The following is a 27,580-nucleotide window of genomic DNA, read 5'->3' as shown; positions in this document are numbered from 1 at the left end:
CTAACACCCCTTAGGAAGCTCCCATCCGCCAAAGGGATTAATGAGATTTTGGCCTATGAGGTGTTCAGGCTACATGAAATAGCTATAGATCTAGTCTCTGACAGGTGTCTGCATTCACATTCTGGAGTTTTAATCTCTGCATGGTGTTTTGGTCGGTTTGTCTTCTGGTTTTACTCAGGGATTGGTAAACAGGGAGAACTAACCAAGTTACACTGTCTATGTGAGTCGTATCCTACCAAGCAGTGGTACAACCTGCCAAGGGTTGAATACACCATAAACTTTTGTCCAAGCTCATGTTAAAACACTTCCCACTGATTACACCACAGTTTTAACCCTAACTCTCATTTGAGTGTATGCAAGATAGAATTATTAATGTTGAATGCAACCAGAACCTAATCAGTATTATGTTCACTCTACGAGGGCGTCTTATTCCCCATTTTGGGTTAGTTTTATTTATATATTGATATGTGAAAAGAATAAAACAAGCAGCTAATTGACCAAAAGCTGATGAAGAAAACAGGTTTATTGAATGCTAATAAACATGAATTGGAACTGGAGCAGATAAACAAATGGAAGGTTCAGCAGTTTAATATAAAAAAAAATTTACAAAATAGGAGCAGACAAAAGTGGAACATGTCTATATTGAGAAAAAAATCACCAACATTTCAATGAAATCTGTCTCATGAATGAAAGGATAATACCAAAAGAGAAACACAACATTCTGATATACAGTGTGAAGGTCTGACTGGAAAGAGCAAGAAAAACAACCTGCGAATCCGAGGACAATTTCAACTTCCATCTTTAAAGGACTTCATATCGACATTGAGCAGAAATGAACATGCTCACATCACCGCTCACTGATCTGAGAGCAGTTTTTGTTCACTGGGAAATCAAGGTAGGTGCTTCCTGGAGGGGGATGTTAACCCTTTTTTATATCCAGGATAGTGAGGGGCTACTTAACAGGAAGCAGAATTCACGAGGATTACAAAGACATGCAGAAATTAAGCAAAATGTCAATTTGGGTCTGATTTTGAATGATACTATAAAATAAAAGAGATCAAAAAAATTATTTTGCATAGCCTAGACCATTAAATATCAAATAAAAAAAGAATGGGTTAGGGTTAGAATGAACTGTCTGTTCAACAGTGAGAGGGTTTCTTTGACGGGAGACTCTACAATCAACTTAGCACAAAAAAACTGAGGAACCAAAACTAAATCCCCAAAACCCAAACCCAGGATACAGCGGTTCAGTAAATGTGGTGTTAAAGGTGTGGAGGTGAATCAGTGAGTCAGAGGAGATTCTGTAGAAGGACACTATGCCAGCAAGACAGTCGACATAGACTGCTACTCTGTTATAGTCTGAGGAGGAGGATATATGCGTTTCTTGGTTTTTGTGATAGACAGAGAAACCATGAACATCGGAGCATCTGAGACTCCAGGACCAATTATTCCCCCCAAACCAACAGTCTTCACTGTCCTCTATCCTTCTAATTCTCCTGTAGCTCACTGATATATAAACCCCTTTTGTCCACTGGACCTCCCAGTAACAGCGACCAGTCAGACAAGGTTCACACAGCACCTGACGAACATCATATCTTTCTGGATGATCACAATATGAATGAAGCTCCTCCACACGTGTCATTTTCTTGTTGTTTTCAGACAGCTTGATGTTCCTGCTCACTGTGTTTGTGTCAATTGTTAGGTGACAGGAATCTGATAAAGAGAACAAACAGTCTTTGCTCAGTTACTTATTATGTATTGACACTATGATGAAGACTTCAGGATGAGCGGTCAACAGTTTGAAGATGGTTGGATGTTTATTCTGCTTTGTTTTCATGAATCTAATGAAAAACAAACTTACACTTCCTGAGACCTGGTTCCAACCATTGGACTCCAATAGGCTCTACCCTGAAAGGAGGAGACGGCCAGACTGTCAGCCTATCTTAGCATGCAGACATAGATATTACATGTAGATTTACACAAGTCAATCAGCAGTGCTTGGAAATAAGTTGATCTTAACATGAGGATAAATAATCCTGAACGGCAACAGGCTGGTCATTATAAGACCAGGTCATTATAAGACCACCAGGTTTCCTGCAGCAGCCGTTGTATTTTTAATGAGCTTTTCTGTAAGCATAAACACATCAGTCTCCTTTGATTGGTCCATTTTTGTTAGGGTTAGAAACAGTGGGAAAAATCACTCAGACAACAGTGGTAGGGTGAGGGCATTCTGGAGCTTAGATGAGAGCAGCGGGAAATCAGTGTGGAGCAGCAGCAGACAGGAGACCATAACCAGGAAGAGGCGGCCAGCCCTGTCCCCCGCTGTGGCTAAGGCACATCACAAAGATTGGCATGTGGTATGATCAAAAGATCCAAAGCCTAAATATAGCCCTCTAAACCTCTGGAGCTTTTATCTGAGAAGAAATCCTTATTTCTTTTAAACCCTTCCCATAGATGAGATGTTTACTTCTCCACTAGAAAAAAAAAAAGTATCAAATGTATTAAATATACACATTATGTACTATTTTTAATTAGGATAACTTTTTTTTTTAAAGAATGAAATAAAGTTTTGGATCTCTGCACCAACTTCATCCATACCTCAGAACTTGCAGTCTCCAACAAGGATCCCTGACTCCAGCCAACAGTTGTTTCACTCCCAAGTCTCCTAGATGATTGTAGCTCAGATCCAATTCTTTCAAATGAGAGGTGTTGGAGCTTAGAGCTGAGGCCAGAGAAACACAGCCTTCCTCTGAGATCAGACAGCCTGACAAGCTACAAACAAAATTCAATGCAAATGATGTGAAAATCAGAAAGTTGAAGTGTAATCCAAGGTCTGATTTTACATTTGCAGTAGGGAAAATTATAATAAAATAGTTGCTTATCTAGTCAAGAAAATAAATAAAACAGTATTTTGTTTTGTGAGCAATAAAAATGGACATTTAGGAAGATTCATCTGACTAGAGCTCCACTGTGATGAAAACTTTAAAGACCACCAGGGACTTTTCAGATGGTGATAGCTTTAAGCTTTCTTTCAACTAAAATAAAGAAACTGGTTTCCCCAGTAGAACAATTGTCTTGGGCCATTATTTACAAAGACTTCTAATGCTACGTTCAGAGGCACACGATAGAAGCAGCAAAATCAAAGCATTCTTAATGCTTGCACACATTAAGGGCTGAGTAGTTTTACATTTAATCAGAGTAAAGCATCTGCTCCTTTGTGCAAGGAGGAGCAGGAGGAGCACTGCCAGAGCCCTACAAAATGTCTCTGACCAAACAATCAGAAACAGATTTCAGGAGGATGGCCTGAGGGCCCCACGTCCTGTAGTGGGCCCTGTGCTCACTGCCCGGCACCGTGGAGCTCGATCGACATTTGCCACAGAACACTGGAATTGGCCAGTCAGCCACTGGCGCCCTGTGCTTTTCACAGATGAGAGCAGGTTCACCCTGAGCACATGTGACAGACGTGAAAGGGTCTGTAGAAGCCGTGGAGAACATTATGCTGCCTGTAACATCGTTCAGCATGACTGGTTTGCTGGAGGGTCAGTGATGGTCTGGGGAGGCATATCCATGGAGGGACGCACAGACCTATACAGGCTAGACAACACCACCCTGACTGCCGTTAGGTATCGGGATGAAATCCTTGCACCCATTGCCAGACCCTATGCTGGTGCAGTGGGTCCTGGGTTCCTCCTGGTGCACGACAATGCCCGGCCTCATGTGGCGAAAATATGCAGCCAGTTCCTGGAAGATGAAGGAATTGATACCATTGATTGGCCCCCACGCTCGCCTGACCTAAATCCAATAGAACACCTCTGGGACATTATGTCTCCATCCATCTGACGCCGGCAGGTTGCACCTCAGACTGTCCAGGAGCTCAGTGATGCCCTGGTCCAGATCTGGGAGGAGATACCTGAGGACGCTATCATTCGTCTCATTAGGCGTGTGCCCCAATGTTGTCAGGCATGCATACACGCATGTGGGGGTCATACAAATGACTAAATACAATTTTGAGTTGCTGCAATAAAATTTCAGCAAAATGGACGAGCCTGCCGCATCATTTTTTCACTGTAAGTTTTGGGTGTCTGTGAATTCAGCCCTCTGTAGGTTGATCATTTTCATTTCCATCAAATAATGTGGCATCGTTTTGTTCCTAACATGTCACCCAGTCCAAATCAGTATGAATAAAAAGCATGATTTTTTTCCCTATTGAGATCTGATGTGTTCCTTTTGTTTTTTTCTTTAGCAGTGTATATTTTTAAGTGAGAAAGTCCATCTGAAAACATTGTTTGTGCAGACCCGCCCTCTCCGCTTTATAAATGCACATGGACAGCGCTGTACAGGCTCCAAAGAGGGAACACCTACTTAACATGTATGTGTGCACAAACCCATTTCTCCTCATGCACACTTTTTTAAAAACCTGCTGTTTGCATTGCTTCTCCAAGCTTAATTTCCAAAAGAATATTTGTAGTTTTTCCATTATGTCAGCCTCACCACTGATAAGTGAAAATGGGGACAAGCACTTTAGGAAAGGCTTACGTAAACATATCACCATAATGATTGACAATTAGGAGGGCCACATATTTTGATGATCCAACCGGAAATATCCTCAACTATATCTATAAATGACATCCTAGAATTTCTTGCATTCTTAGATTTATCTTTGAATTTTGCCTCATTGATATAGAAATTAATCAGTTAGATCCGAAAAGTAATCATAGATTATGTTACAATTTCAAGATAATGTACTTACTTTGAAAGAGAGTTATAGCTTCTAAAGCATAATTTCAGAGAGTTGTTGATGATAAAAGAGTGTTTTTAGGCAATTACTAATTTTGTATACCAGCTTCTGACTCTCCAGGCTGCTGTGTAAAAACAAAGTAGAAGCAACAATCTGCTCCGCAATCCACTTCTGTCATGATCTTGGCACTGATGACTGGTTTAATTAGTCATTTTATTCACCTGCTTAATTCCACCCAGTTTCTCATTACTGTTCATCTGATCCACTTGCTCCAGCCTCTATTTAACTAGCCCTATAATCAGTCATCAGTGCCAGATTATTCTCAAGCCAGTGGGAGGAGTGTGTCCAGCATTACCTTAGTGTTTCTGGTTTCCTGTACTGTCTCTTAACCTCTGAACCCACCTGTTCTCATCAGATGTGATTGTTTAACCTGTCTTTGGACTCCTGCTAGATTATGCTTGTTTAATGAACTGGGAACTGCTTCCTGTCATGACCTATATGACTGTCATGACCCTGAATCATGAGCATATAGCATGCAAATTCACAGAAATCATATTAAGGCAATTAAAAGAGGTAGTTAAATTTAGTCATACAGTCAGATTGCCAAAGTTCTGATACTCAGCTATATCTGTCTATAATCCAGAGGAAGCTAACCCATTACATAGATTACAGGCATGTCTGGAGACATAAAAACCTGGATGACTCTTAACTTTCTCCTTCTGAATGCAGACAAAACAGAAGTTATAGTCTTTGGACCAGAGTCTTTGAAAAAGAAGCTGATTAGTCAGTCACTTCATTTGGATGGGATTAAACTGATTTCAGATGGGTAAGGGTTAGGGATTTTTTATCAGGACCTGTAATTTAAATCCCAGATCAAAGAGGTTTCTAGAATTTCCTTCTTTCATCTGAGGAATATTGCAAAAATGAGAAATCTCCTGTCCAGGGGTGATGCTGAGAAACTAGTCCATGCATTTGTTACTTCAAGGGTTAGGGTAAAAGGGAGTTTTTCCTTTCCACTGTCGCTACAAGCATGCTTAGTGTGAGGGATTGTATTTGAGTCAATGAGTCAATGCAATACACTGGTTTTCCTTAGATAGAAAACTTTAAATCAATTTGACTGGATGATCTGGTGAACTGGAAAGTGTCTTGAGATGACATGTGTTGTAAATTTGGCGCTATATAAATAAACTGAATTGAACTGAAACTCCCCTGATCTTAATCCCATTGAAAACTTGTGGTCAATCATCAAGAGACGGGTGGACAAACGAAAACCTAGGATTTCTGACAAAATGCAAGCATTGATTGTGCAAGAATGGACGCTATCAGTCAGTATTTGGTCCAGAAGTTAATTTAGAGCAGCCAGGGAGAATTGCAGAGGTCCTGAAGAAGAGGGGTCAACACCGCAAATATTGACTTGCTGCATCAACTCATTCTAACTGTCATTAAAAGCGTTTGTTACTCAGAATATGGTTGCAATTGTATTTCTGTATGTGATGATATCTGACATATACACATGAAAACCAGAGGGCAGCAGATCATGTGGAAATATATTTGTGTCATTCTCAATACTTTTGGCCATGACTGTACAATATGAATATAGATAAACAGAACCAAATACAAATGAATATAACATTTTACATAAACTCTTTTTGGAGGTAATGCACTAAAATCTGGTTTCATCAGGGATGAGAACATTTACCTGAGAATTTCTAGTTTGCAGTTTGGACTCTCCAGTCCAGCAGATAGAAGCTTGACCCCTAAATTCTGAAGGTTGTTGTTACTCAGGTCCAGTTCTAAGAGACTAGAGGATTGAGAGCTTAAAACTGAGGACAGATCTTCACAGCTTCTCTCAGAGAGGCTACAGACACTCAGTCTGAGGAGAAAGGCACAAAAACCTTTGATTATACAATTAAAAATCCATCCGTCCAGGTTATTTTGCAGTTTGTTTTTATAGGGAATACGTAAGACGTGACAAGTTGAAAAATCTATATTATAATAGCATGTACATGATCTTTGACCGTAGCTAATGGAAAAAAAAAATCATTGTTTTAATAAGATCAAAAGTTTTTACTTGAGAATTTCTAGTTTGCAGTTCAAACTCTCCAGGCCATCACGTAGAAGCTTGACTCCTGAATCTTGCAGTTTGTTGTTACTTAGATCCAGTTCTCTGAGACTGGATGACTGATTGCTGAGAACTAAGGAGAGTGCTTTATAGCTTCTCTTCGAGAGGTTACAGCCACTCAGTCTGACGAAAGAGAGGAAAATATGTTATTAAACAATTACTAGATATTGGTTCCTGATTATTTGTAGTAACCAATATTTAACCTGAAATGATTGATGGAACTGTCTATGTTTCATTATTACCATGTCATTATCTTTGGTGAACTGGTTTAGAACATGAAAATTTGAAAAAAAAAAAACTGAATGACTATTCACCCTCTCTAGCAGATTTCTTTTCACAATCAACAACCATGCAGTCAAAATCTGTGTCCTTACAGAGCTCTGTTGGAGGCTTTCACCACTGGAAGCAGCCTCAGAAGAACCCCCTCTGAAGCTGAGTACTTCTTCAGGTCAAACACATTCAAAGTATCTCCAGATGACACCAAGATGAAACCCAGAGCTGACCACTGAGCAGGAGACAATTTATCTATCGATATATTTCCTGAACTCAGAGACTGTTGGATCTCCTCCACTAGAGAATGATCATTCAGTTCATTTAGACAGTGGAACAGATTAATGTTTCTCTCTGCAGACACATTTCCACTTATCTTCTCCTTTATGTACTGAACTGTTTCCTGATTCGTCTGGGAGTGACTTCCTGTATGTGTAAGCAGACCTTGTAGCAGTCTCTGATTATTGTGTAGGGAAAGTCCCAAGAGAAAGCGGAGAAACAAGTCCAGGTGTCCATTTGGACTCTGTAAGGCCTGGTCTACAGCTTTCTGATGAAGAAGCTTTAAGTTAGGTTTCTTAGATAATAAATATTTCTTAGATGACTTTGTGTCTTCCATCAGACTGACACCAGAGTTGATGAATGCCCTATGAACATGAAGAGCGGCCAGAAACTCCTGAACACTCAGATGGACGAAGCAGAACACCTTCTCCTGGTACAGCCCTCTCTCCTCTCTAAAGATCTGTGTGAACAATCCTGAGTAAACTGAGGCTGCTGTAATATCGATGCCACACTCTGTCAGATCTGATTCATAGAAGATTAGGTTTCCTTTCTGCAGCTGATTAAAAGCCAGTTTTCCCAGAGACTCAATCATCTTCCTGCTCTCTGGACTCCAGTGTTGATCTGTTTCAGCTCCTCCATCATACTTGACCCTCTTCACTTTGGTCTGAACCACCAGGAAATGGATGTACATCTCAGTCAGGGTGTTGGGCAGCTCTCCTCCCTCTTTGGTCTTCAACACATCACCCAGAACTGTAGCAGTGATCCAGCAGAACACTGGGATGTGGCACATGATGTGAATGCTTTTGGATTTCTTCATATGCGCGATTATCCTGCTGGCCTGTTCCTCATCTCTGAATCTTTTCTTGAAGTACTCATCTTTCTGTGGGTCACTGAACCCTCTGACCTCTGTTACCATGCCAACACACTCAGGAGGGATCTGATTGGCTGCTGCAGGTCGTGTGGTTATCCAGAGGAGAGCAGAGGGAAGCAGTTTCCCCCTGATAAGGTTTATCAGCAGAGCATCCATTGAGGTGGACTCTGTACAATCAGTCAGGATCTTTTTTTTGGTGAAGTCCAGAGGAAGTCGACTCTCATCTAGACCATCTAAGATGATCAGAACCTGGAAGTCTTCAAAGCTGCTGATTTCTTTGGTTTCATGGAAGAAGTGATGAACAAGTTCCACCAAACTGAACTTTTTCTCTTTCAGCACATTCAGCTCTCTGAAGGTGAATGGAAATATGAACTGGATTTTCTGGCGGGTATTGCCTTGAGCCCAGTCCAGAGTGAACTTCCGTGTTAAGACTGTTTTACCAGTGCCAGCCACTCCCTGTGTCAGTATTGTTCTAATCGGTTGATCTCTTCCAGGTGGGACTTTAAAGATACGTATCTTCTTGTCTGATTGTTGTTTCTGGTTTGTATGTTTTCCTGGATACTGTTTCTATCTGACTGACTTCATGTTCATCATTGACCTCTCCAGTCCCTCCCTCTGTGATGTACAGTTCTGTATAGAGGTGGTTCAGAAGAGTTTGACTTCCAGTTTTAGTGATCCCCTCAAACACACACTGAAACCTCTTTTTCAAACCAGATTTAAGTTTCTTTTGAGAAACTGCAGCAAGGTGTTCTAAATAAGGAAAAAAGTGAAATTAGGAGGGCAAGAAAAGTATCATGTTATTAAAGTATAAATGTGATTCTACATCTTCAGACAGATATATGTGTGATTTATCTATTAATTAAAGTATATTAATCTTCTTACTGCCTTGCAGACGGTCAGCCAGCTCGTCCTGCTTTATCATCCTCAGGAAATTCACTGTGATCTTGATAATTGCCTCTCTGTTGCTCGTCCTTTGCTCGTCATCATCCCCATCTAACACATCCTTGTGACCTTTTTTACCCTCTGAGTCATATTGACTAAGAATACTCTGCATTTTCTTCAGCTCGTTCTTCACAAAAGTGACAATATTGTCCTCCAACAGCTGAAACAGAATAATACACGAATGACTGTACTCATACTGATGTATTCTGCTTATCTGGGACCTGGTTGTGGGAGCAGCAGTCTCAGCAGAAAATCCCAGATTCCACAGCTTGTTTCATCTACTACAAAAAGTAGAGATACCTTTTTTTTATCTCTGCTTCTTTTTCTATGTCTGCTTCTGTCTCCTTGAACACCAGTCGGCCTCAGCAGATGGCCTCTCACACTGAGCCTGGTTATGGTTCTCCTGGACATTTCTGTCAATTGCCGCTCTGGAAATAAACTGAACTGAATTTATAGAGGCAGCTATCTTTGGACAATGCCAGTTCAGAGCAGAGAAACTATTGAGTGTATAGATTGCCATTATGACATGATTGCGGCAAGTTATGCCTACATACAATCCAACAGAGTCTAAACAAATACCACATATAAAATAATATATGTAAACTAGACTTACACTGGCAACCGCCCAGTCATTCTGAGGATGACCAATTTCAAGTGCTAGTTGTTGCGTTTTTGATTATTTTTCAATATGTGGACTTATATGTTTCTCCTGCACTTGGTCAATTTTTGTTTTGGTGAGAGTGCCCAGAACAGGGTGATTCTGGGTGATGAATCACCCTGAAAACAGAGGTAAGGCAAGATGGGGTTACTAAGTTCAGGCTGGAGATGCAGGAGATCAGAAAGAAAACAGTAGCTTAGAAAGCTACATAACCAGGAAGAGGTGCCCAGCTGCTGCTAGCTTGGGAAGAGAGCTGAGGAGCACAGTGGGAGATTGAAGAAGCCTGCTGGAAAACAGCGCTCCAGGCCTGGGAGAGGCTACAGCTGACTTTGGCTAGCTATTGAGGCAAATTGCTGAGGATCAAATCAGAATGGCAAATGACCGAATAACTCAGCCAGGCAAACGGAGTGCTGGAGGTCGGGAAGAGTGGCTGCAATTTATCATGAGGTGGACAGCATTACATCAGAGAAGCCCACCAAGGTGAGAGAGTAGGAAGAGTCTGGCCTCTAACCCCAAAATGCCACATCCCCTGTCTCCTCTCTGCCCTGCTGCACTCCAGGCTTTCTGTGCAAAGCAAACCAACATCCTCTGCTGTTCCTCCCGTCTGGCTCCGCTCCGACTTCCTCTGAGTTTGAAGAGAGCATTCGCTATATTATTAAATTCAAAGCAGCAAAACATGCGGAAATGAACCAGGGTTTTCGCGGATCATTACAAATCTTTAAAAGCCATTAATTATTATTTTTTTTAATTAAGGCCTTAATTGGCACTAATTAAATGTGATTGTCATGGCATTGAAATAGTTAGACCATGTATTGACACATATTGATTGATTGTATATATAATCTACATTGTAATGAAGGATGACCTCCTATCTCTGAATACCTCTTTCCTGTCGGCTCAAGTCAACATGATAAACCTCAATTTTGGCAAGGATGCCACTGTGATGTGACCTCGCCTGCAAGCTGAGGTCTTCCGGTATTTGTGTGTTCAGAAAAACACAAGAATATATCTTCTATCACTTACACTTTAACCGTTCAACTCTAACCCAAAATTGGTTGGTCAATGCAATTATGGATGACAATAGCATCAGCAGAAGAAGTTTGCCCTGCAACTAAAGGAGTTTTGGTTTAAGCCCCAGCTCCAACTTTCGTTGTTGTGGCCTTGAGAAAGCACTTAACCCACTTTGCCTACTGATAATAGTAGTAATTTAGAGGTACAAACCATAAATATGGAGTCCAGCTGTGTTTGATGCAGCTGGGCAGTTGGACTGCTGGTAACCTCTGATTTCTTTTGGCCCAGTCTGTGGAGAAACAACAAATAATTAGCTCATGTTCTCTCCACAGAGAGATGAAGGAAAGATAAAACTTAGGTAACTGCGAATAAATAGATATGTTTTTCAGTGATGATTGGAAAATCATTCACATTTTTACTGAATTGTACTGCAAACAAATACCAACCGTAATTGATGTTTTTTAATGGCCCAATAAAACCTTGTAAAAAACAAAGTACCAGCTGAATTATTTTACTATAGTAAAATTTGAAAAATCTGGCATTGTGTAGGTTTACGGGAAGAATAAAGGTTTATGAAAGACAACGCTTGATACTTTCCTCGGGTCAAGGAAGATGGTGGCGTTAGCATATTCCATGAAATAACATATAAAAAGTATTACATTGGAAAGTGTCCAAAAACTGTCCAGCTTAAAAAATCTATATATATTTTAATGACTGATCGGATCTATCATGAAATTCTGTAACAAAGAGGATTTACAAGAGAAACTCTAAAAGTAATGGTAATCAGCAAAGAAAAATCTAATTTACCATGAAGGTGGAGTGCACAGGTAGCCTGGGTGCCATTCCGAACTTAGTCCCACCCACAAAGTTTGAGGTCGGGAAGTTCGGTCTGGCTCTGCTCCATAGTAGCGCGAGTATTATCGCCCACTGTCAGACGATCGAATCAAATTGTCAGGGTGGGCTTTATACGATGATGGACAGATGACCAACAGTAACGTAATCAACCACGTGACCAATGCGCGCTTGGGTGACAACAATAATGGCTGCCGCTGGAGAGTTTGGGTGAGCAGATTCTGCTATTAGGTCTGTTCTAGAAGATATCAACAGCAAATTAATTTTAAAAGAGGAACAGAGAAACGCGATCAAGTCTCATCTTCTTATTATAGGCGTGCAACTGCACGCTTTGATTTTTGTGGACAACAACTATGCCTCACTTAACATACGTCACGCACTCCGTTGCTCTTATTGGTTGTAGGTCTATCCAATTGAGTGCAGAGGCATTTTTTTTCCTGGTTCGTTCGAAACACGCCCCATAATCACAGCTCTATGGAGCAGTATCAGACTCATATTCTGACTAGAATTGAGTCGGACTACGTCAGGCTAGTGCAAAGGAGCATCTGAGGCAAAAATATTGGACTAAAAGTTTAATGCCTTAAATTGAAAAAAAGCTTACATTCAGAACATTGGTTTAATAGTTTGCGTGAAATGGCTAGGCAGAACATTGATTATAAAATTGTGGTACTTGTGAAGGGTAGAAGCCAACTGGAAAGTATATATGCTATAGTAAATAAAGGCTGGTGAACTGAATTGTAAGTAGCTGAAAACTTAGGAATGATAAGTTGCCATTATCTGACTAACTAGTTTGGAAGAAAATAAAACAAAAAAAATCATGATATTGTAGAATTAAATGAAAATAATGTGGGAGGGAAAAAAAAAAAAATAAAGTATGGTTACACACCAAACAACAGAGGCACAGAAAAAATTAGCCTATATAACAAAAGCAATTTAGTAAGACAAAGAACAGAATAAGGAAGTTCTTTGCACCAAGTTGCTATAGAAAGAAACACTGACTTTTTATCAATGACAAAGGCAGTAAATGAAAGGTAACATAACTTTAGAACATTATACATCTACTGCAAGAATTTCTCAAATTGAATGATATGGAGGTAAGTGACAAGAACGTCTAGATGGCAGAAACCATCATAGAGTTAAAAAGATAGAGGAGAAGATTCAGGATATTGTTAACAATAAACATGATGCAACATAAAACAAAGGTTAAATCTGCACCAGCCCAGGTTAGATGAAGTAAAGGCAAGGCTTTTTAACCACAAGATCGTTAGGGTTTAACATCACTGTAGACAGCTTTTCAGATACAAGAATTAATCCAACATGATTCAGGGTTTAAGAAATAATTGTAAAAGAAAGTCTTTCTTTTTCTTAAACCCTTTGTTTTGTTCAAGAACAAACATTTTGTAAAAACCAATTGGGAAAAAACATCTGATTTGAGCATGGTTATTTGCAATAAGATCAAGTTTTAATTTACCATAACCAGTTTTGTTTTCGTCACTGATGACTATGATGAAATTATTTGGTTGATGCTCCTTTTCTTCATGATGATAAAATAACTGAGAAGCTTAACATGGATCTTTGATGACTAAAACATGACGCTTCTGAAAACTCCTGACACGCTTCATATTTAAAATATTGCCGCACAGCTGTTGTTTATGAATGATGCAGGGGAAGCTCCAAAAATCTGGGAAAGTTTCAGACAGCTTGAACACAGCAACGAATCCAACAGTGCGCCCAACCATAGATGGAGCCCCATTAGTTGTGATAGATGTCATTATCTCATTATGTCTTCAGATTTCTCTTCGCGCTTTAGAGTCCCGGGTTACAACCTAGCAACCGTGGCAAACCATGCCCAGCAATCAGCATACATAAAAAAGGTTTCCTGCATACTTTTTATTTTTCATTTTATTATTATGAAAATACACATTGGCCTCTCGTCATCAATGATTTGATTTATGTTTTTTAAAACTTTTTTTTGGTCATAGCCATAAATAGGTCTACACTGTAAAACTTCTCGTGATCAAAACTCCGCCAAGGATCGACTGGTAGACCCCGATCGACTGGTTGGGCACCCCTGATTTAGAAAGTCAGCTTCAGCTACACCAACCGGGGAGAGGGTGTGTTGTAGTCTGTAATATGCCTTGCCACATGCTCCATCAGGCGCTTGAGGGTTCGTGGGAATTTGCCCAACCTGTCCACATGTGTTTAGTGGATCTGAAAAAAGGCATTCGACCTTGTCCTTCGTAGTTCCCTATGAGGGGTGCTCTGGGAGTATGTTCTCTGGGGCCCTCTGTTAAGGGCTGTCTGCTCTCTTTATGACCACAGCAGGAGCTTGGTTTGCATTGCCGGCAGTAAGTCAGACCTGTTCGAGGTGTGTGTTGTTCTCTGCCAGGGCTGCCCTTTTTCACTGGTTGTTCATTACACTTATGGAAAGAATTTCTAGGCGCAGCAAGAGACTGAAGAGTTGTCTCCCTTTTTTTTCTTTGGATGGAGAGGATTTTGGAGGGGTGTCGGCCCTGTGGCCGGCTGGCGTGTGGCCCCTGCCACCGGTCCCTGGCCCCCTGGCTATGGTGTAGCGACTGGTGGGGCCCCCCTCTCCAGTGGGGCTCTTGAGGATCGGGGGTGCCTATTGGAGTCAGTGAGGGACCTCCCCATCCCCATAATCCTCCCTCTGCCTGCTCCATCACACTGCCACACATGTAGGTTTTTGGGGAGGGGGTCGTTACCGGAGGGCCCCACCTTCTGATGACGTCCCCCACCCCAAGTTTATTTCGCATCTTAGACACTTCCAACTACAAATTTTACTACACACATCTATGTAGGGGATTTTCTGGGGTGGTGGGAGTCAAGGGCACCCGGGGGGGGGGGGGGGGGGGGGGGGGCTTATTTTATGAGCCTCACCACGTTTAAATCTTATCTATCTGATTGACTTCAGTTTGTTGACGTTAATGACAAATCTTCCACATGCTCAAAGGTTACCTGTGGAGTACCACAGGGATCAGTGCTAGGACCAATTCTCTTTACTTTATATCTGCTCCCAATCGGTAGAATTATTAGACAGCATGGGATTAATTTCCACTGTTATGCTGATGATACCCAGCTATATCTGTCTATAATCCAGATGAAGCTAACCCATTACATAGAAAACAGGCATGTCTGAAGACATAAAAACCTGGATGACTCTGAACTCTCTGGTCCTGAATGCAGAAAAAAAAAAGACTATAGTCTTTTGACCAGAGTCTTTGAAAAATAAGCTGATTAGCCAGTCACTTCATTTGGATGGGATTAAACTGATTTCAGATAATAAAGTAAAAAATCTTGGTGTTATTTTTGGTCAGGACCTGTCATTTAAATCCCATATCAAAGAGGTTTCTAGAATTTCCTTCTTTCATCTGAGGAATATTGCAAAAATGAGCAATCTCCTGTCCAGGGGTGATGCTGAGAAACTAGTCCATGCATTTGTTACTTCAAGGCTGGACTATTGTAATTCTTTACTATCAGGAAGTCCACAAGCTGTAGTTAAAACACTTTAAATCCTAAATTAACTTTTCAAATAGGCATCTGCAAATATGCATAACCTTGACCCTAGAAACATGGAAAAAGAAAAGCTGAGTCCATGATATAGAGGTATTAAACTTTTTTAGACTTAATCAGTTTCCAGAGTTCCAATATTTACATATATCTTACCTCTCTGAGGATAGAAGTCCAGAAGATTTAAAGTTAAAGAATTCATCCTTTGAACAGTTGCTGTTAAAGGAGACACAGCTGGGTTCTGGTCTGAGTCCCTGATGGGTCCTGACATAAAAACTCTCATTAAATACATTCAGTGATGTTAGGTTTGAATTAAACTTAAAATATGACAATTTAAATTTTAAATTAACTTTTCAAATATGCATATTCAATTCAGTTTATTTATATAGCGCCAATTCACAACACAAGTCATCTTGAGGCACTTTACAGTTCAACCAGATAATGCATATGCATGAACCTTTACCCTAGAAACATGGAAAAAGAAAAGCTGAGTACATGATATACGTTTTAGACTTAATCAGTTTCCAGAGTTCCAATATTGAGATATATCTTACCTCTCTGAGGATAGAAGTCCAGAAGATTTAAAGTTAAAGAATTCATCCTTTGAACAGTTGCTGTTAAAGGAGACACAGCTGGGTTCTGGTTCAGGTCTGAGTCCCTGATGGGTCCTGACATAAAAACTCTCATTAAATACATTCAGTGATGTTAGGGTTGAAGTAAACTTAAAATATGTGAAGCTGGAAATAATGACGGAAAAAATAAAACTTTCTTTGTATGATTCAAAAGAGCAACTTTCTAGTATTGAAATATATTACATATATTTCCTGAATATTATGCAGCAATGTTTTGAACTCTTACTTTTTCTCAGCTGAACATCTTTCTTGATAAACATTCCAAGCTTGCTTCAACCTGTTTCTCTCTAGTTCCTCAGATTGGAGCTCAGAGTCGTATTCATGTTGATATCTGTGAATAATGACAGTTTTTATTGTTTTATTCGCATTGACGTCTGGCATGAGAAAGAATGCTCACTTCTTTTCACTCTGAAAAGATCTGAGGAGGATCAAATCGAACTTCATGAAGCCTTTTTGTTGTGTTTGTAGAGTGCTGAGGTGGAACAATTGCAATGCACAGATGGTAAATAAAGGAAGGAGTTAGGACATACAACCATATTAGGGTCCTTAAAGAGATAGTTCAGGTTTTTTGTCATAAGTTGTGTGAAATGTTCACCATCTGTAGCTGAGCTTTAACCATGTTCCTACTGTCAGGAGCCTCCTGCTCTGAGAAACGGCCGCTAATGTACCAGAGGAAAAGTAGTTCCAAACAACTATTGATGCCTTTATTTAGAATATTTCAACAAATTTAAATCCTCCTGGTGCTATGTCAGACCTTGATATCAACTAGGACTATTTTTGACCATTATCACTTCAAAAAGTAGGTGTGACGATAGTTCCTGCTAAATACCTCTTCATCAGACAGAATAGTTGAAAGTTGTTTATAAGAATGAACTAATAGACCATTATTGGTAATGAAAAATAATAACTAGCCCTGTATCATGTATGTATTGTTAATATATAACTACGATGGGAGAAACAGAAAACAATGTTGATAAAGGATAAGCTGGGGAATGCTTTTAGGTTGTCTGTAGGTAGCTTTTTAAAAAAGCTATTTTAATTTAGCTCTAAAATTACTGTTTCATGGTTCTTCCTCTAGCACAAACACCGATCAGGAAAGGGGCTGTAGTTACTTTAAAGAGACATTAGGTTCTTTAAACCAGCTGAGAGGGGCCTGTCTTTCTCGTCTTTCAAAATTATACAGAAAGAGTATCCATGAGACCGTAAGGATACTCACAGGCCCTACGTTTTTTTGCTGTTGAATAAGGTCTAAGACTGATGGACTGAAATGTCAAGGACATTCCACCACAAGCTATGTTTGGGGGACCTGCAGACGTCAACTCAGGATTTGTTAGGCGCTGGATGGAGCACGAAGATGTCCTTAATTTGGTCGCTATTTCTCTTTACAAGAGGTATAATTCGTTGATTTGGAGGAACTGGGTAACACCAATGCTTTCTCGGAGGACGGTGAAGTAGTGGGCATAGTTTACAGGAAGGGAATAGATTCATCCTAAGATACTAAAGGTTTTGGATCTTTTTGGGCTGCCATCGACAGTACACCTTCTTTCTTAAGGCCCTATTTAGATATTTTTACACAGAATCAGGATCAAATGGATTATTCTATTAGCATGTTATTCTGTTAATTTTTGAACGAATACCATGTAAGTGGAATAAGTCGACTACCTATCTAACCTCAGAAAACAATTTAAATCCTAGTAACTTCAATATAAAAAAAAAACATGATTGCATTTTTCTTTAGTAATGAAAAATACTTTGCTTCTGAGGTTTTTTTGATGAGCAGGAATAGAACTGTTTTATACTGAGACAGTCATAAATTAATACTTGACTTTAATGAGAAAAGTTTGTTAAATGATGAAAAGTAATCAATAACCCCTAAAAGCAAACATCATAGCTGCTAAACTGGGTGTACCACCATCTAGGATGCATTTAATATCTATTGTTTTCATTTTCACTGATGTGGCTTTTTAGAAAACACACACACCACTTAACATTTAAAAACATTTTTATTATAAATCATTCTAGGCTGGCCCAGTTACCACAGTAACAGCAGTTAGATACAGATCATCTGTCTGAGAATGGAGATCCAGAAGATGTAAAATTAAAGAACTCGTCCTTTGAGAGGTTGCTCTTACAGGATACACAGCTGGGTTCTGCTTCCAGTTTGAATGTATGGCAGATCCTGAAAGAGGTTATTGTTAAAACTAACCCTGAGGTTCTGTTTACACCATACTATTATGAACCTATTTGAGAATATACTAAAAATGAATTAAAAGAAAATAAACAGATTTTTCTTGTGATATGGGTTGTATTAAATAATACTTTAATTTGTAGACTCTTCAATACATGTTTGAGCAGTGGTTATTCTAGGACGAATGTTGAACATATTGGCATTAAGATTCAGGGATTGTGTTGAAAGTTGGTGAGGTTTTCCTTGTGTGTTCAGCTAGAACCCAGGGCTCTACCCAACAGGTTGGTGTCACTTAGCTGAGCGTCTTTTGCTGAGTAAGGAAAGGGATGAACGGGTAGTGATAATGACCTCACCTCTGAGCTTTACTCCTGCTCTCCTGTTCTCCAGAAATAGTAGTTTTAGAAAGGGGGACTCCAACCTCTTTGTTCTCACGATGATCCATCCTGCTGAATTGAAATCCACATTTGCATACATACACTTTCTACTTTCACCTGCAGAGGGAAAAAAAAACTTAATTGGAAAATGGTAAGCTGCTCCTAAAGCTTCGTTTTATTTTACAAAGACCTCAAAAAAGACTTTTATTGCCTTTCCTAGGTGGCTGTGATTATCTGGATGTTGACTGAGATCAAATTGTTTCTGTCATTTAGCAACTGTCTAAAACAAAGCAGTTCAATGTTTAATTGATCCAATAATGGGTAATCATCATATAATTGGTTAACATATTTTACTATTATTTTTATTAATGCATGTGCCTGTTAAACTCGCATAATACCTGCCAGTTACACGTTAAGGCTCTGTTTTTTCTAAGCAGTTTATCTAATTAGGACAAGATTTGGGAATGAAATAGGAGCACACACAAAGTGGATAATTCTTAAGAGTGAGCTATCTCTAACTTCATTTGTAGTGTCCTTGATCTTAAAACCCAGTGTAAGGTTTTGATATGGCTAAAGCCAGCTAATTCTATTGAGCTCTAATCTCATTGGCGGATGTAAAAAATATGGACTCTGACCCAGCATATAACCATAAAACCTCTTTAAAAAATAGACCATAAACCACAGCCAGTTGTGCAGAAGAAACATATTTACCACCTAATTCCCAAAGTAAACCAAAACCTAGAAAAGTGAACCATTCAGGTCTATGCTTTATTTGGCATGTGTGCAACAAGAGAAATACAACATGAGTTGTAAGTAATTGAGAAAACAAGGGAAACAACAGAAACAGGATTATAAAAGGTTAACGGTCATAATAGTTTTAGTTAAGCTAAGAAGAGCAAAATAGATCCCAAAGTCCAACAGAGATAAAGAGGACAATTATTGAAAAAACTAGATACTAGTGCCAGTTGAAAACAGAATAAACATAGGTTCACACATGGTAGATCATGTTGAGACAACCTTTGTGAAAGATCCAAACACCCAGAACCAAATTAGTAATATGGTATAAATAATCATTTACAGTGAACTAACTGGTTATGCTTCTTTTCCCTTATTTTTTACATTCATCCCTGATTTACATTCAGTTTTAGAGTAACTGCGTCATTGCTTTGTTTTGGTGCAAACTGTAATTTAATCAACTTTAATCAATATGTTTTATTCAGATTCTAAAGCAGCATCCATGACTCTTAAATGGATTTTAGGGTTTGATCTAGAATAAAGCTCAGACAGTTGAACTTTCATTTAGGTCTTCATATTTGTGTCTGGGGGAATTTTTGGGTTCACATTCTGTCTGGTTGTTACTACTTTTATAACTTCCCCCCATTGGTGTTTTTCTAAATCCAGAATAGAATTTAAAATCCTCCTTCTCACATATAAAGCCTTAAATGGCCAAGCTCCATCTGATATCAGAGATCTGATTGTTCCTTATGTTCCTAACAGAGCACTTCGCTCTCAATCTGCAGATTTACTAGTGGTTCCTAGAATTCCTAGAATGGGAGGCAGATCTTTTACCGTATTTTCACGACTATAAGGCGCACATAAACGTCTTTTTTTCCCCTCAAAATGTGCGGTGCGCCCTTTGGTGCGGTGCGCCCTATGTGTTGTAACTGCAGACTTTTGAGACCACCTCATTGAGGAGATGATGAAAGAGTGGCTGAGGGAGGTGAATGTAAGGAGACCAGGTGGTTTTTTTCCACTCATCACTATTGCTGTTATTCTGTGACTCCGTACGTGCCCATCTCACAGCTGATGTGAAAAACATGGTGAAACAAATTATTTTTTTTTTTTTTTTTGTAATTCAAATTTTTATTGATTTCTTGCATATTGTCAAATAAAATACGAACATGAACAGTAATGAACAGAAAAAACAGAAGAAGAAAAAAAGGCTGGTGCACCCCCTCACCCCTCCCATCAGGGTACAGCTGTACATATGCATGTCACAGTGATAATTCAAAAACTTATAGTATCTGGGAAAAAGTTAGTCCAGGAAAAACAAGAAGCTTTATCCAACCAAATTACACAGAAGCCGTAGTCCTTTTCACAGAGTCCCAGAAACTTTTCCATTCCATGTTCTTGTTCCCTTCTATGTTGTAGAGCATGGTTTCATAGGAAGCTGTGGTCGTCATTGATTTAATCCACTCATTTAGCTCGGGACGTTTTGTAGTCTTCCAATGTCTTAAGATGATCCTACAGGCTGTCACCAGACCGACCACCACAACTGTAAAAGCTCCTTTTGGAGTGTTCGACATTTGAGATCTGTCTCCCAGTAAGCACAATTCTGGAGTCTGAGGGATCTCTGAACCAAGCCATGCTCCCAGAGTTTCCAGGACTTTAGTCCAAAACGATGAAACCAGAGAGCAGTCCCAAAAACAATGGATATATGTGCCCACCTCTTTCTTACATTTCCAACACATATTGTCTGACATTATTTTCATTGCATGTAGCCTAGTAGGCGTATGATAATATCTGTGTAGAACCTTATACTGTATAAATTTACTTCTGGCCTCCTTCACATATTTACCACTGTCTGACAAAACACTCAACCATTTTTCTTTTGTATACTCTATTCCCAGATCTTTCTGCCATAAAAGTTTGATATTTGACGATTCACCACTTAAATCATAACTTATCAGCTTATAAAATTGTGAGGTAGAGTGACGGTCACGAGGCAACCTAATATAGTTCAATATCTCATTTCCTGCAATCTTTTTAAACTTTGAGGTAACACAGTGTCTCATCTGTAGATATTTCCAAAAATTTGCTTTACCTTCCAAATTAAATGTATGAGTAAGTTCGTTAAAGGTCATGAATTTCCCGTCTTTATACAAATCACCAATGGTGCATATACCGTGTGAATGCCACTGCCTCCAAAACACAGGTGTTTGACCAATACATATAGCAGGATTATTCCAGAGAGACGCATATTCCTCTAGTTGACGTGGAAGCTTTAATAATTTATGTATCTTTGACCAAACTTTACAAGAATGAACATAAACTGGGTTTGTTGTGTCGTTGCTTTGAGATAATTTGTGTTTTGGGTCAAACGGCGAGCAAATATCCCTTTCAAAATGTAACCAGTCCTGTCCGTTCTCACCTTCCCAATGCTTAACTAATTTAGCCATCTCAAATGACAAACAGTAGAGCTTTGGATCCGGAAGTCCTAGACCACCCTTATCTTTAGGGGCATACAATTTTTCTAGTTTTATTCTCGGTCTTTTACCTCCCCACAAAAATTGTTTTATCAAATTTTCATACCTTTTAAAAATATCGGGTGGGATTGTAATAGGAAGCATCATAAGCACATAGTTAAACTGAGGGGCAGTAATCATTTTTATGATATTAATCTTACCCCATAACGTCAGTTTTATCTTTTCCCATTTTTCAAAGCTTGTTTTAATTTTTGAAAGAACCGGATTGAAATTGAGTGACGGTAACATTTCTAAATCCCTACTGAGTCTAATCCCAAGATACTTCATGCCTTCAGGTGTCCACTTGAATTTAAAATCTTTGACCATGTGTGAGTTACATAAAGAGGATAATGGCATGGCTTCAGATTTAGCCCAATTTATTGAGTACCCTGAGACCTTTGAATACGTATGTATCGTGTCCATTAGGTGTGGTAAGGATTTCAGTGGATGAGTTATAAGTGATAAAATATCATCCGCATATAACAACAGTTTGTGTTCTTGTTGTCCCCACAATATCCCTTTGATGTCTTTATTGGTCCTAATGCTTACTGCCAGAGTTTCAATAAACATAATGAATAGCAAAGGGCTAAGAGAGCAACCCTGACGGGTCCCACGTGATAAATTAAAAAAGGATGAAATAGTACCATTTGTTAGGACTGCAGCCTTTGGTTCCTTGTAAAGTATTCGGACCCACTTAGTAAAAAAAGGTCCAAATCCAAAGTTTGAGAGAGCTGAGAAGAGAAAACTCCATTCCACTTTATCAAACGCCTTCTCCGCATCTAAGGAGATGGCAACGACTGGATCCTCCTTTGACTGGCTTAGCCACATCAAGTGTAACAGTTTTCTAATGTTATCAGAGGAGGAGCGGTTTTTCATAAAGCCAGTCTGATTCTGATGGACAATGCTAGGGAGGACTTGTTGTAAGCGCACAGCCAGCAGCTTGGGTAATATTTTACAGTCCACGTTTAGTAAACTGATTGGCCTGTAACTTGCTGGGTCTGTGTTATCTCTATCTTTTTTTGGAATCAAAGATATTAATGCTTCATTAAAAGTAGGGGGCAGCTGTCCTCTCTCAAAAATCTCTTGATATACCTTTTGTAAAATTGGAGCAAGAATGTCTATGTACTCCTTGTAGTATTCTGCTGGGATACCGTCGCAACCGGGGGACTTCCCCATCTTCATTCCTAAGATTGCCTTTCTAATTTCCTCTTCTGTAATTGGTGCTTCCAACCCGTCTACATATTCCTGTGATATTCTTGGAAGATTGAGTTTGGATAGAAAAGCATCACTGTCTTTTGCATTTGTCTCGTTAACCACTGAGGATGTATATAGTGTTTCATAATATTGTTTGAAGACACTGTTAATATCCTCTGCCGAGGTTACTAAAGTATCTCCTTGTTTAATGGCAGGGATTGTGTTCAAAATATCCTGTTTTTTAACCTGTCTTGCCAATAATCTGCCTGTTTTTTCCCCTCCCTCATAGAATGAAGTTTTTAACCTGAATAAGGAATATTCCACTTTTTTGTTATAAATTTCATTTAACTGAAACTTGAGCCCACAAATATCCCGATAAAGTAAGTCATCATAACACCTAGCCAAATTGTTTTCTTTAAGTTTAATTTCTCTTTCCAATTCTTGAATTTTACGCAAGCTTTCTTTTTTCCGCCATGAGGTATATGCTATAAGTTTACCCCTCAAGAACGCCTTAGAGGCCTCCCAGACAGTTTGAACATGCTCTGTACTGCCAATATTTATTTCAAAAAAGTATCTCAGGTCCTGTCCCAGCTGTTCTTTAAAGGATTTGTCTTGTAAGATTGAAACATTCATTCTCCATCTCGAGCCTCTTATGTTCCCCAGTCCTAATCTTATACATAATTCCGTAGCTGCGTGGTCAGTAAGCGCAATAGTTTTAATATCACAGCTTCGCACACTATTTACGATGAGTTTTGAAATTAAAAACATATCGATCCTAGAATAGGATTTATGACAATGAGAGTAAAATGTGTACTCTCTTTTAGACGGATTAATTAACCTCCAAACATCCACTAGAGCTCGCTCAATCTCAAACTCGGCATCATCACTAACTCCAAGCCCCTCGGTTAACATCTTCCGAACACAGCTCAAAAGTGTCCCATCATTACCGATAGTCTCTTTCAGCCCAATAACTCTCACATTATTCCTCTTACTGTGATTTTCGAGAACTTGCATGCGGTTCATCATGGCTTCCATTAGTTTGCTTCCCTCACTACCTGCGCTGTGCAGCCGCTTCGAAGTGTCCTCCAAGCGGGAGATGCGTGTTTCAGCCTCCGTTAGCCTTTCTTGCATTGCTGCCACAGCTGTATTCAATTCCGACGTCGTCTGTTTTATTGTTGAGACATCAGCAGCTACATTTTGTAGCATGGTACTCATTTTAACCACTTCTGAGAACAAACTCGCTAAGTTAGGAGGAGATGTCTCCCCCTGTACTTCCTCATGTGGAGGGCTGTTGCGGGTCACCGCACGGCCTGTACTCTTTGCGTGTTTCGTTGCAGCCATTGCAGGATTTGAGTGCTTTTTCCAGAGAAAAGGAGTCCTCAGCCCACACCGGCACCTCACTTACGGAGAACGATACCAAATATGAGCCCCTTACTATAATATAGTTATCTAATTACATGTCGGGGACGGAGAGCCTTTAGCCAGCTGCCATCTTGTCCGCCTGCCCACGTGACTCCCTGGTGAAACAAATTAACACTGTGCTTGCTGTTATTCAACTGCTCAACATCGGTGTGAACCGGACGCAGCAGGCGCAGCAGAAGCAGCGAGTTTACATGCAAAGTCAATGGTTGACACGCGTATAGGCGCAGCAAAAGGTCCCGCAGCGCATTTTGAGCAGCAGGCGCAGCGCGTCGGGAGCGTTTAAGCATCTGACGCGCCAACGCGCTGCTGCAGCTCGAGATGGAAAAATTGAAGTTTTGCTGCTGGACGCGCCGCATCAACCAATCAGAGAAGCTGATCTGGGAGCTGACAGCGAGACAGACACATCGCTCTGATGACATATGATATTAAGGCAAATGAAAAGGGCTAGATGGATGAGGAGATGATGAAAGAGTGGCTGAGGCAGGTGTATGTGAGGAGACCAGGTATTTTTTTCCACGCATCACCATCGCTGTTAATCTGTGACTCCATTCGTGCCCATCTCACAGCCGATGTGAAAAACATGGTGAAAAAAAATAAACGCTGTGCTTGCTGTTATCCGGGAGGTCTGACAAAGGAACTTCAACCGCTCGACATCGGTGTGAACCGGCCGTTCAAAGTAAGGCTGCGAGCGGCGTGGGAGCGATGGATGACCGAAAGAGACCACAGTTTCACGAAAAGTGGAATGCAGCGCCGGGCAATTAACGCCACAGTTTGCGGATGGATTGTAGATGCTTGGGCTAACGTGTCTGCTGGCACTGTTGTTCAACCTTTCGCAAAAGCAGGCATTATTTCTGAGGAGCCGCCCGGCACGGAAAGTGACTCTGACAGCGAAGAAGGGGAAATTGGCATGTCTGATTTAGCGCAACTGTTTAATTCAGAAACAGAGGATGATGACTTTGATGGGTTCGATTAATAATTTGTAATAAATACTTGAATAAAGCACAATCATACTCAGTATTGCTCCCGCTCTATTTTTCTACCTGAAAACTTAATTCAACAGCAGCCTCTTGGCTGGGTCGCCTCCGGGTTCACAACTGCGGCTGGCAGGTGTTTTTCATCTAAATAATCTAAATCTTGCAGCTATATTTGCTGTGATCAGTGGGAATAAATTAGTTTTAATATGTTTTTAAGTGAGAAAGTCCACCTGAAAACATAATAATTGCAGTCAGTTCATCCAGATTATCATTGTGCCGATACTATTTCTGTCGAAGCCGCTCAGACCCCGACATACCAGCGGTGCACCGACAGTAGAAATCCCTTCAACAGCAGCCTCTGGGCCGGGTCTCCTCCGGGTTCACCGCGGTGGCTGGCAGGTGTTTTTCATCTAAATAATTTAAACTGCAGGCACCAGGATACCGGTAATAAAAGCGAACATATTCCGTCGGCAGGTTTCAGGATTTTAAGTTAATTTAGGAATGACCACAGCGCTGTGTCATCAGCGATGTGTCTGTCTCACGGCCAGCTCCCAGGTTTGATTAATACTTTGTAATAAATACATGAATAAAGCACAATCATACTCAGTTTTGCTCCCGCTCTATTTTTAAATATGCAGTAGAGCTATTTAAAGGTAGTAGAGGACATGTACCAGTATATAAAAAACGCGCCCTATAGTCCGGTGCGCCTTATGTGTGTGTTAAATACAGAAATGGCACACATAACTGAGACTGCGCCTTTTAGTACGGTGCACCTTATGGTCGTGAAAATACAATAGTTATCAGGCTCCTCTCCTGTGGAACCAACTACCAGTTTTAGTCCATGAAGCAGACACCCTGTCTACTTTTAAGGCTAGGCTTAAAACTTTCCTTTTTCATAAAGCTTATAGTTAGAGCGGCTCAGGTTATCCTGAGCTATCTCTATAGTTCTGCTGCTATAGGCTTAGACTGCTGGAGGACATAGGGACCCCTTTTTCATCATTCTGCTTCATTCTATCTCTATTCTCCCACTCTGCAGATTTTTTTTTCAATCTCGTTCTGCTCTCTCTGCTTTTTCTCATCATATAGTAGCTTCATTTGGTCAGTTTCTGTTTGGCTGTGACTCCATCCTTCTGTCTCATTAAACCCAAGTTGGCCTCAGCAGAAGGCCACTCACACTGAGCCTGTTTCTGCTGGAGATATCCTCCTGTTAAAACTCTGCTGTTTTTTTCTTAGCTGTCATTGCATGCATGCTCAGTGTAAAGGGTTGTTGTGGAGTCAACAACAAAATGCAAGCAAATATCTACGGTTTCCACATGCTTATCCAGGGGAACTGTGTACTGCAAAGTTGATGACGTGATGCTCTCAGCTGAAGAACTGCTACTTATCTGACTGTATGATTTGATTGAATTGTACATTGAGGTTAAGTGAATTGTGAAATGGTAGAATGTTATAAACTGAGCTAAATATAAATAAACTGAACTGAATTGAAGCAGAAGCCTTCTCTCAAGGTTAAAAGATTAGGACTAATTTTAAAGTTTTTACCCAAGGGACCACTTGCTACTAAATATTTTAGACTTTATAAATAGCTGTCCTTGGCATTTGACTGACCTTGCCTTGCTTCCATCCACATTGTGCTGTATAGTAACAGTTTAATCCTACCCTACATCCCTGACAATATGCTATTGGGATAAAGATGAAGGTTAACACAGAGCACCTATTTTATTCATGGGCATTGATCTACGACTGAAATGTTTTGAGATAAGTAATTTACCTTATCTGCAAAGCATTTTTGACGATTCTGGTGTATTATGTATGAGCACAATTGTGCAACTGATTAAAAATAAATTCAACAAGTCCTCCCTCAGGTGATTTAGGAAGTGGGTTGCAGTGGTAACTTGATTAAGATTATCTGCTACCCAGCTCTCTGAAACAGCAAACTCAGTATATGCAGATATTTACCATGAAACATATTCTAAGTTCTTACTTAACCCACTTTCTGTAAAAGGGTTCATTTTTTCATCCTGATGATTTATTACAGTTATATAATAGTCCTGTAAATACGTCTTTATATAATAGTCCTGTAAATACGTCTTTAAAGAGCATAGATTAAATTTGGTGCTGAAATAAAAGGTGAGCATGTTCTCAAATGTCAGAGAGCAGAAAAAGCTGTAAAAAGTTACCCCAGATATAGTTGTAGGAAACAAAGCAAACTTACAGTTTTTTGAGTAGGTCCAAAATATTGAAAAACGGGATCACAGGTGATCTACTTTCTGAAAGAAC

The 27,580-nt window shown here is 39.9% G+C and overlaps 1 pseudogene; it reads right to left on the bottom strand.

Annotated features, from left to right (window-relative positions):
* Positions 1 to 509: 509 nt before the first annotated feature.
* On the bottom strand, positions 510 to 27,580 carry LOC119795109 (annotated as a pseudogene).

This window comes from Cyprinodon tularosa, unplaced genomic scaffold (assembly GCF_016077235.1).
Source record: "Cyprinodon tularosa strain WSP-4 unplaced genomic scaffold, ASM1607723v1 ctg1133, whole genome shotgun sequence".
Lineage (NCBI taxonomy): Eukaryota > Metazoa > Chordata > Actinopteri > Cyprinodontiformes > Cyprinodontidae > Cyprinodon > Cyprinodon tularosa.
Note: the sequence above shows the minus strand (reverse complement) of the source record. Positions and strands in the feature narration are given on the sequence as shown.